Raw genomic sequence first — 10,950 nt, 5'->3', positions numbered from 1 at the left:
TATCTTCTTTAGGTTAAGATAGTACAATCATGTCTGATTATATTTTTATATAAATAATATTTTTGTATTATTGATATATATATATGATCATATATATATATGATATATATTGATATATATATATAAGGACAAGTTTTCCCGTCTTTAAATCAGTTCTAGACCAGATTTTTCTCCCTGTGGGAAATTTTCTCACTAGTATTTTACTAAAAATATTTTTTTCACTTTATTGAATAATACATCCTTTACTTTACTCTTGATCTACTTTTCATCTTTCACATTTCATTTTCATTCTAATTTTACATAGTCATTGTTTGTTTACATTTCATACTACTAAAGAACATGAATTTGTTGTGTGATATCTGCATCACAGATATGCTTAGTGAAACTGGTAAATTTCAATATATTGCATGACTATTAAGTAAAAAACTTCTAATCTATTACCATGAGAGCCAGATCTCTTCAGTGAATGTTTCCAGAACACATGTGATTTCCTGGTTAATTTCTGGAGACCAACATCTCAGAATACTTCACTGTATATTTCTGAATAGCTATGTCTGTCTGCTGAAAGAATTCATCTGTCTATTCATCTTTCAGAACCACCATTAATTATTTTCAGATCTTTCTCCAATTTCAACCACATTTGGCAGAGAGACAGAAGTCTCAGTTTTTGTTTTTGCAAGTTTAATGAAAACAGGAACATATGATGGAAAGAACTTAACAGTACCCCTTTGCAGGAAGAGTGGAGTGTGAGGTTATTAAACATTTATTAAGTACTAGAGATGTGTGAAGAGGAGAGGAGAGGAGAGGAGAGGAGAGGAGAGGAGAGGAGAGGAGAGGAGAGGAGAGGAGAGGAGAGGAGAGGAGAGGAGAGGAGAGGAGAGGAGAGGAGAGGAGAGGAGAGGAGAGGAGAGGAGAGGAGAGGAGAGGAGAGGAGAGGAGAGGAGAGGAGAGGAGAGGAGAGGAGAGGAGAGGAGAGGAGAGGAGAGGAGAGGAGAGGAGAGGAGAGGAGAGGAGAGGAGAGGAGAGGAGAGGAGAGGAGAGGAGAGGAGAGGAGAGGAGAGGAGAGGAGAGGAGAGGAGAGGAGAGGAAAGGAAAGGAAAGGAAAGGAAAGGAAAGGAAAGGAAAGGAAAGGAAAGGAAAGGAAAGGAAAGGAAAGGAAAGGAAAGGAAAGGAAAGGAAAGGAAAGGAAAGGAAAGGAAAGGAAAGGAAAGGAAAGGAAAGGAAAGGAAAGGAAAGGAAAGGAAAGGAAAAGGAAAGGAAAGGAAAGGAAAGGAAAGGAAAGGAAAGGAAAGGAAAGGAAAGGATGACTTTTCTATGTCTTAAGATATTTTAGGGTTAAAAAAGAAACAGACATAATGCTCATTAAATGGAACCAGCAGGCATCTGATTTGAAATGGGATTAGTTCCCCCATCCTGCTGTGCTGTTTTCATGTACAAGGATGGATTAACAGAACAGGTTGGGTTTGGGCTTTTTTTTACCCCTCATTTCAGTTCAGGACTATCAGTCACTGCTTTTTCATGACTTCGCTGACTAAAACTTTTAATTAATCTATCAGTGGAAACTAGGCCACTGTCAACAGTGAGCCTAATACTAGCTGACAATTTTTGGAGATTAAGGCTTAGCCTGTACATACAGTGATGCAACATTTTTATTTTAATTAACAAAAAAGAAGCAACTAAACACAGTCTTTACTTCTCATTAAGTTTAATAGAAGCAACATGAATTTGGCAGAATCATGGAACACTACATTCATTTTTCGGTCTGATAAGTTGAATCAGTAAAATACTCAGAAATTTAGCATGTTCAGGGAGGGGGGTATGAAAGTCAGTGACCACCTGGAGATGAATCAGGTAAGGAATGTGAAAAGCAACAAGAAGGGCTTCTACTGGTATATTATCAGCAGAAGGAAGACCAGGGAAAATGTGGGCCCACCACTTAACAGTGCAGAGGGTCTGATGACAAAGAACATGGAAAAGGACACTGTACACGATACCTCTGAGTACTAATAAAGACCAGGCTGCCATTCAGATGGACCTCAACAGGCTGGAGAAAGGGGCTGACAGGAACTTCATGCTGTTCACAAAAGAGAAATGCAAAGTCCTGCACCTAGGGAGGAACAATCCCATGCTGGAAGAATAACCAGTACAAATGGGTACTGACTGGCTGGAAAGCCTCTTTGTAGAAAATGAATTGATTTTTCTGGTGGGCAACAAGCAGAAAAAATTCCAAAAATGTGCCCCTGTGGCAGAGAAGAGTACAGCACAGGAGAGATATAGAGCTACTGGAGATAGTCCAGCAAGGGGTCAAAATGACAGAGGGTTCTGAGCATCTGCCATATAAAGAGAGCTTGACAGAGCTGGGACTGATCAGCCTCAAGCGTTGAAGGCTCAGGGAGATCTGATCCATGTGTATAAATATCTGATGAGGGGAGTAACGAAGATGGAGGCAGACTTTTCTCAGTGCTGCCCAGTGACAGAGGCAAGAGAAAAGACACAAAAAGATCACCAATTCTGACTCCTGGCTTCACACAGGACCACCCAAAAATCAAACCCTATGTCTGAGCATGTTGTCCAAATGCTTCTTGAACTCTAGTAGGCTTGGTGCCATGGCAACTTCCCTAGGAAGCCTGTTCCGGTGCCTGAAAACCCTCTTGGTAAACCTTTTCCTAATATCCAGCTTGAACCTCCCCTGATGCAGCTTGATGCCATTCCCTTGGGTCACCAGAGAGATGAGATCAGTGCCTGCACCTTTGCTCCCCCTTGTGAGAAAACCATAGACCATGATGATATCTCCACTCAGTCTTCTCTATTCAGGGCTGAACAACCCAAGTGACTTCAGCAACTCCTCCTTCATCTCATACATCAGCCACTCCTCATACATTTTCGACTCTAGACCCTCCACCATATTTGTAGCCCTTAAACACCATCTTTGTTTCACTTAAGCATACAGAAAAACTTTTTCATTTTGTGGGTGGTTGAACACTGGCACAGGTTGCTCAGAGAGGCTGTAGAACTTCCATCCTTGGAGATACTCAAAACTCAACTGGTCATAGCCCAGGGCTGACTCTGCTCTGAGCAGAAGCTTGGAACAGGCAATCTCTAGAGGTGCCTTTCTGTCTCAGCTGGTCTCTGATGATGTATGTGATTAGAAATGTTCCAAAGCATGTAGCACCCAGACAATTCTCAAATCAGCAGGCCACGTTTATTGAACAAATTCTCTTGATTGAGTTTTCCTGTCTCACTTTCCATCTTCTCATATGTTTAGGCATCAGAAGTGAATTTATAGTGTTTTTTCCTAACACTGTTAGGGCACTAACTGATGTAAATAGTTTCTGAGCGTATAATTAGTGCAAATGCACCACCAGAACTGAAATGAGGCAGTGCTAAGTCAATACAGGGATGCTAGCAGTGATGCTACAGTGTAGTTGTGTATGTGTAGATAAAATGTCTTTATAGCAGCTAGCTTCAGTGAAGTTTTCTGACAGGTTGATCATCTATACTAATGCAAATTCATATGGCTGCGAAGTGCTGTTTCCTTCAGCATTTCCTCTGATGACCTATTGATTTTTTATTTAATTGAAGCAGTAACTTCCAAGTATGTGTATATACATGTATATATAAAACACCTAAATGCTGACAGCAATAAGAGGCAGGAATAAGAGCAAACATAGTCACTGGATAAATGAATTTCAAGAGGTTGATTGTGCTGTACCAGTAATTGGAATGAGTGTTGCAGTGAACAACTCAGGCACTTCAGCTCAGGTATATACTTGCTGACGAAAACACTATCACCACAGAAGCATCCTACAACACAGAGGATTATTCTCCTTAGAACATTGACTGTAGAGAAGAAATACTTCAAACAATGGCATTCAAAATTTTCTCCTTTTTGACAAGCTTCCATAAATGTTTTTAGTATATTGTATGAATTCACACATTGAACAGGCAGATGATTTTTCCCATGTTTATTGTTATTTTTGTTTTTATTTTGTTTGGCCTGAACTTTAACTCTCTGAAACAGAGGAGGGAAGGAAGCAGTTAACAAATCATCACCTATGAATACCCTGTCAATGAGCAGATTCAACATTAAAAAATAATAATAATACAGAAGGAGATCAGTATGAAGATGTAATTCTTCTTGTGTTTGCTGCTACAGAAGATTGCAATATGAACACAGAATAGCCTGGTTTTGTATTCAGAATACAACTAATGCTATCAGTATATGTATAGAGCATTTGCTATGATATTGAAACACCTATATACTTCAAAAACAGTACCTGAGTCTTGTCTAGTAGACAGTGATATACATCTTACTGCTCTCTAAAGAACACAACTATCTTATTGTATGCTTTTCAGGCTGATATTTCAACATGTGGAAAGCTATTAAAGACCACTAAAGTTCTTTAATGCTGTGGGTAGGTGTGCTACTTAGTGGTCCTCACATTTGGTAAGGTAGTGGACATTTGGCTGGCATGTCCCCGGATAGTTCACATGTTATACATGTATACCTGTTAGCCTAAACTTGAATAAAACCTTTACTCAAGCAGCATAAGACTGCAGTCTACTTAAGATGGTTTTCAAGACAACAGTTTGGCAACCAGAAGGCTTTGGTAACAACCTTGTAAATATTTATAATAAAAAGAAGATGAGTTTATAGGATTTCAGAAATACAAAGTGAACAACTGGATAGTACCAGTGAAGATAATGAAAGGTACAGAGCATGAAGACTGTATTTTGCACGTTCAATTCTGGGCAACAACTCTGTCCAGCAATGCAGAAATAAGTCTTGGGTGAATAACAGCACAAACTAATTTCTTCAGAGTTTGTGAGGAACTTCCAGCAAAGGAGGAGGCACGTTGTAAAAAGGCCAAAGGTGATTGTATGAGAAATGCACTAACGAGACGGTGAAGACTAGTATTACTGACAGGGAATACATGAGGGCTGATGCTCAATGAGACAATAAAGCTGATTCAGTATAGAGTCAATTGATCAGACACTTTGAAGAGGACAATAAGTTTGCCTTTGATGCTGATGAAATGAAAAGCCAGAAGAGAGACAGAGACATTATGTCAGCAAAGAAGATAATCCTCACAATGCAATTTTCAATGAACTTTAGAAGAACACAGTGAAAGGCACAGGAATTAGAGAAAGAAGCTGAGAACAGATGAGGTGTGAAGTGACAGGGGCAGCTGAGACAGTCAACAAGGCTGAATCTTCTCACTGATATGTAGGAAGAAACAAATAATATAGACACAAACTTTATGTTTAGATCCAGAGAGAGCTATGCTGCCAGAAGTATTCAAATTAATGGCCTAAATGACTGAAAAGATAGTTTGTCATTCACAATAAAAATGGGGAGAAAGAGAGGTCTGTAAGAGAAAAACAAAACAAAACAAAACAAAACAAAAACATGACCTGAATGTATTGTGCCAAGTTAGCTGTGGTAATTTCCTCAAAGAGGTGGCAAAAAGGTACTGATTTAGATCGGGTGAAGAAAGACAGATCAGCAATGTAGATGTAGAACCATGAGTCACCAGAATAAGACGTGAGTTAATGTCAAGTTCATGGATAAGACAACTAGAGACAGAGCTCACGGCTGTGAGAACTTCGGGGGATGCATGACAGATCATGATTAAAAGCTGCTTGACAAGAATCCGCTTCTTTAAGAGAAATAGCCAAGAATTAAAAGGAAAATCAACCACACACACCAAAAAAAAAAAAAAAAAAAAAGCAAGCTATATGAAAACCTTACTTTAGAAATGATGGAATGACTTACACTGTTAGAAGATACTGACTGAGAGGTCAAGGAAGATTAAGTGTCCTGGAATTTGGGTAGGAGGAAGGTGTCCTTCACTTGTAAGAGCACTTTCAGTGATTGGTAGAAATGCACAAATTTGTAAATTGTTGGGTTATCAAGGAGGAAAACAAGGCTGTGCCAGAAATAAGGCTGTGGCAGCAGAAAATACATTCAGTTAAACTGAAAAGAAAAAAGTTTAAAAAGCTTTGGTTGATCACTAAGGGGGCAAGAGGCACTGCAAAGGATAGCTAACTCTATGGATGAAACATCACTTAGAAATTAGACAAAGTGCTATGTCATCATTACAATTAATCACTGAGATCTTATTAGCATTAGGAAATTAGGAAACCTTGTGTGTTCTTCTAAACAGAAAATCAGGATAAACAAGTTACTAGGAAATCTTTTACCATAACGTGAGGGCAGAGAATTAATTTCTCTCCTCTGTCTGCTGTTTATGACTTGTTTGAACAGACACAGACTGATTTATCACATCTCTGACCCACTGTAGCCTGCAACCTGCCATAAGCCTTTGCTTATAAGGCATAAACATTTGTTGCTCCACCTTCACATTCTGTGACTGAGGAATATTTTTACATTGGCTCAGCTTCCTCCTTTTTGTGGCCTAGCAAACATACACAACTGGAGATTTCTTCCTCTAACCTCAGAAAATACAGAACATGTTTTTCTAGGGACTGATTTTTCACGCTATCTGGATTTTTATTTTTTTTTTTCTGGGGCAATTGTGAAGCCAAAAACCTTAACAATGAGCAATCTACTTTTCTAGATTGGTCAGGGCTGTGATTAGACCATTGGTACTGTGGTTAGCTTTAAAAGCTTTCCTCGGCAATGTCTTTTCAAGTTTGGTGTTGAGTTTGCCTACTGTCCAGAACAGGCCTACATCTCCTCCTATCACTGAACAAAACTAAATTTTCACAGGTGAAGATCTCACTTTAATGAAGTCATGTAAGTGAATGAGTGGAAGAAGATGTAAGTGATACATACTGGTGGTGTGGCATGACCATGAAACTCTTGAGCCATAGAATGACACAAATGCTCCATAGAGCGAGCAGTGGAGGAATTTCCTGGTTTTGTATAGAAGAACAAGAAGGAAATTGAGAAAAGGAACTGGAGGAAAATGGCAATAAGGGGAAGATGTCGTGGTTCCGCTCGAGTGGGCAGCCGAGCTCCACCACAGCCACTCTCTCACTCCCCCTCCTCAAAGAGGAATGGGGAGAAAATATGTGAAAAGGGCTCAAGGATTGAGATAAGGACGAGAAAATCACGCAATAATTATTGTAACGGGCAAAACAGACTCGGCATAAGGAGATAGTAAGATTTATTGCCTACAACTAACAAGCGAGACAAGTGAGAAAACAAAGGAAAAAAAAAACAAAAGCACCTTCCCTCCATCCACCCTCTTCCACCTCCTCCCCCCGAGCGGCGCAGGGGAACGGGGGAATGGGGGTTATGGTCAGTCTACAGCACTTCTTCTCTGCCGCTCCTTCTCGGTCACTCTCGTCCCCTGTGCTGTGGGGTCCCACCCACGGGATGCAGTCCTTGATGAACTGATCTGGCGTGGGCTTCCCACAGGCAGCAGCTCTTTCAGAACTGCTCCAGATATGGGTCCGTACCACGGGGTCCATCCCTCAGGAGAAAACTGCTCCAACCTGGCTCCCCTACGGGCAGCAGCTCCTGCCAGGTCACCTGCTCCTGCGTGGGCTCCTCTCCACGGGCTACAGGTCCGGCCCAGAATCTGCTCCGGCAGGGGTCTTCCACAGGCGGCAGCCTCCGTCGGTGCAGGGCCACCTGCTCCACCGTGGTCTCCTCCACGGGCTGCAGCATGGAACCCTGCTCCACCGTGGTACTCCATGGGCTGCAGGGGGACATCCTGCTTCACCATGGTCCTCACCACAGGCCGCAGGGGACTTCTGCTCCGGCGCCTGGAGCACCTCTCCCCCTCCTTCTACACTGACCTTGGTGCAAGGCTGTTCTCTCACTCCCTTGACTCTCCCGGCTGCTGTGTGGCGCAGCGTTTTTTCCCTGTCTTAAATATGCTCTCACAGAGGCGCAAAACAACATCGCTTATTGGCTCGGATCTGGAAAACAATGGGGCCCTTCCCAAACATGGGGCAGCTTCTAGATCTTTCTCACAGAAACCACCCCTATGGCTCCCTGCTACCAAAACCTTGCCACGTAAACCCACTACAGAAGAAAAGAAAAGCAGAAAGAGGCTGGAGAAGAAAGGCTTAGGCTGTCATTACCCATCTACTGATATAGTCCATTTAAATAGTTTCTGCTGCTGCTTTCCACTCCTCCTACCATCTTAACACAACATCTGCTGTGCCAAAATGAATGTTTGGGCAATCATGCAGTGAATTGTACAGGAATCTGGTTGTTATTGGTTACTTCAGCGCATAACTCAAATTAAAATAGCAGGAATAAAGAGGGTAGAAACAGGGAACACTTAAGCTGACACTGCTGCCAAGAGGACTATGGGATCATAGCCTGAAGGAAAGGCATAGAAAAGGGACTGGATAAATGAACAGAAGGACTGGGAGCAAGGGCTAGGACTGGTGATGCTGCATCTAACTTAATGTAATTTCAGACTACGGAAAGGTCAGTCACATCCCCACCCCAAAACCCCTTACTCCAAATCTAGCAATAATATACCTGAAGTTATAGTCATTTCATGAACTCACAGAGAAGTCTTGCTTTGTTTATTTTCCTCTGCTGGGTCACCTCAGTGACTCAGTTCACCTTGGAGCAGCCTTAAGATCATCAGATCCAATGAAAATTAAATGGCCGGATGAGGGAGAGAACTGCCTCTTTGCAATTAGATTTTACATCACACACCAAGAGGGGCTAAAACTAGTCAGTAAAGGTTTAAAATAATACATTAAAGAAAAGGTTAAACACTGAGTGAAGTTAGAAAGAATGTGAGTGAAAGTATAAGAAACAAGAGATCACAAAAGAAAAGAGTCAAGACGGGATATAGCAAGGTATTTCTATCTCTATATATTCAGTCTTCCAGAAGTGAAAGCTAAAATAAGCAAGGAAAGTCTAGAGAACACAGAAACATCTGATTCATTAAAACAGGAACAAGTAAAAGAAACTATGGAAAACAAAATGAATGAAAAAACAAAACAAAACAAAACAAAACAAAACACAAACAAAACAAAACAAAGAGTTGGAGACAATGTACTTGTGTTTATTAGCTGCAGACAGAGAACTATCTGAAAAACTATGATCCATAGAAATGCCTAGAAAAGCCTCAGCTGTCTGACCTATAGAGGAAAAAAAAATCCCCCAACCCAGGGGACAGCAGAATGAAGAGAACAGAGAATAAAGAGAATGAAATCAAGCTGATTTGGGAATGTTACTTTTTAGAGGTTTTCAAAGTGGGAGTGCTCACCTAGAGTATGAATTCCAAATTCAAATTCTTTATAAACTTTTCTCCTTTCCTGCATCTCTTTTAATATACACACTCATATCTACACAGGTACTTTCATTTGAGCAACGCTAATGCTATTCATTATCTCCTCTGGGAGTTTGCTGCAGTATCTTTAATAATACCTAAGCATTATTGTTCTTCTCCCTGGACTCCTGTTTGACACTGTATTTTTCAGTAAAAATATTTTTTAACTTTGGAACTTCTACATCTTCACTTAGAAAACTGTATGCCCTCAAAAGACTGACAAAAGCCTTCATTACTAATTTTCATCTCTTTAGAGTGAAGTTACCAATGAAGTCAAAGCCATGATTTCATGATACAGGGGACAGAGTACTACTTTCAGCTGCCTTTCCACCACTGCTTGTAGGGCCATACTGTGAAACAAAACAGTGAATCGATCTGAGTTAGAATTAATTTTCTTTCTTTTAAATCAGTTATCCAGTCCCTTGTGTCATCTCATCAAGACTGAATCATGGTGAGGAAATAGCGTGGGAACACAACCAAGCAGCTAGGGGAAGGTGAAGCCGTGGGAATTATTAAAACATGCCTACTGCCAAAGCCTCCCTAAAATGTAAACACAATCTTAATAGGGAGGAGGAAAAGAAAGAGAGAGATGATACAGATTTGTTTGTTACTAAAGTAATTTTCCAGTGTAAGTAAACTCCTAGCTAGAACAATATGCACTGATGAAGCAAGGGACTCGGGAGGAAATATGTATAGGTATGCATGCATACGAACAACATCATAGGCACTAATTAAGGTTGCTCGGGGTTTTTGTTTTGTTTTGTTTTCATAGTTTTGCACCTGAAACTTTTCCTTTCACTATTTTCAATGCAATGACCTCTATATTTTAAAGTAATTGTTTTTACAAGGAAAGCAGTTCAATTGCCAAGAGCCATACTATCTCCCACATGTCATTTGTTAACAAGATTCATGGCTTTTTCGCCATTGGATTTCACAGCTGCTGGTACACAGTAGCAGTGGGGTGTTAAAACTCAATAGTCTTTGGATTTACATCAGATTCTGGAGGGGAAAATACACCCATATTTATAGATACTATAATCTTGTCATCTGCCCAGTTTCTCCTTTCTGTTTTTTGTTTGTTTGTTTGTTTGAATTATATTTTAAGCCAGGCTGCTGCTTCTTTGCCACCCTTCAGGTGTATGAAAAAAGCAGCCAAGGGAAATGCAATCCCTCTCACAAGTCCAGCGTCATGCAGTGGGAAAAACAATTGGAGGAAGATTTCAGGAAGCTCAGGGATGAAGTATGTTCTGCTGCCCTCCCACAGAAGCAAATCTAAAGTCTACGCACTACTTAAAAGCTGTGGAGGAATGTATTAACACAGAGTGACTTTTTGTTTGATTGTTTCTTTTCGATACAGTTGCAAAAATGCCCTGAGTAAATACAGTGAAAGAACTAACAGACTGTAAACGATAAGGTGTCGGAAAACGTGTTTCGAAGGAGGAGATTCTGGCAGATTACACATCTCTTTGCTACACAACCCTACTGACGTCACGGGAGCGTGCTGTGGGTGCTTTCCTCACACCGGGGAACTTCCCGGGAAGGCCGGCGCCACCAGCCGCGGTTTCGCGAGCAGAGCTGCCGTGGTTTTACTTTCCACAGCAGTACCTGGGGCTTGCCAGCACGCCCAGCACGCACACTGGCGGCCCCAGCGCTGGCCGTGCCCCCGGCACGCTCCGGT

The sequence above is a fragment of the Netta rufina genome (assembly GCF_964035555.1).
Source record: "Netta rufina genome assembly, chromosome: 1".
Lineage (NCBI taxonomy): Eukaryota > Metazoa > Chordata > Aves > Anseriformes > Anatidae > Netta > Netta rufina.
This window is presented reverse-complemented; position numbering follows the sequence as displayed.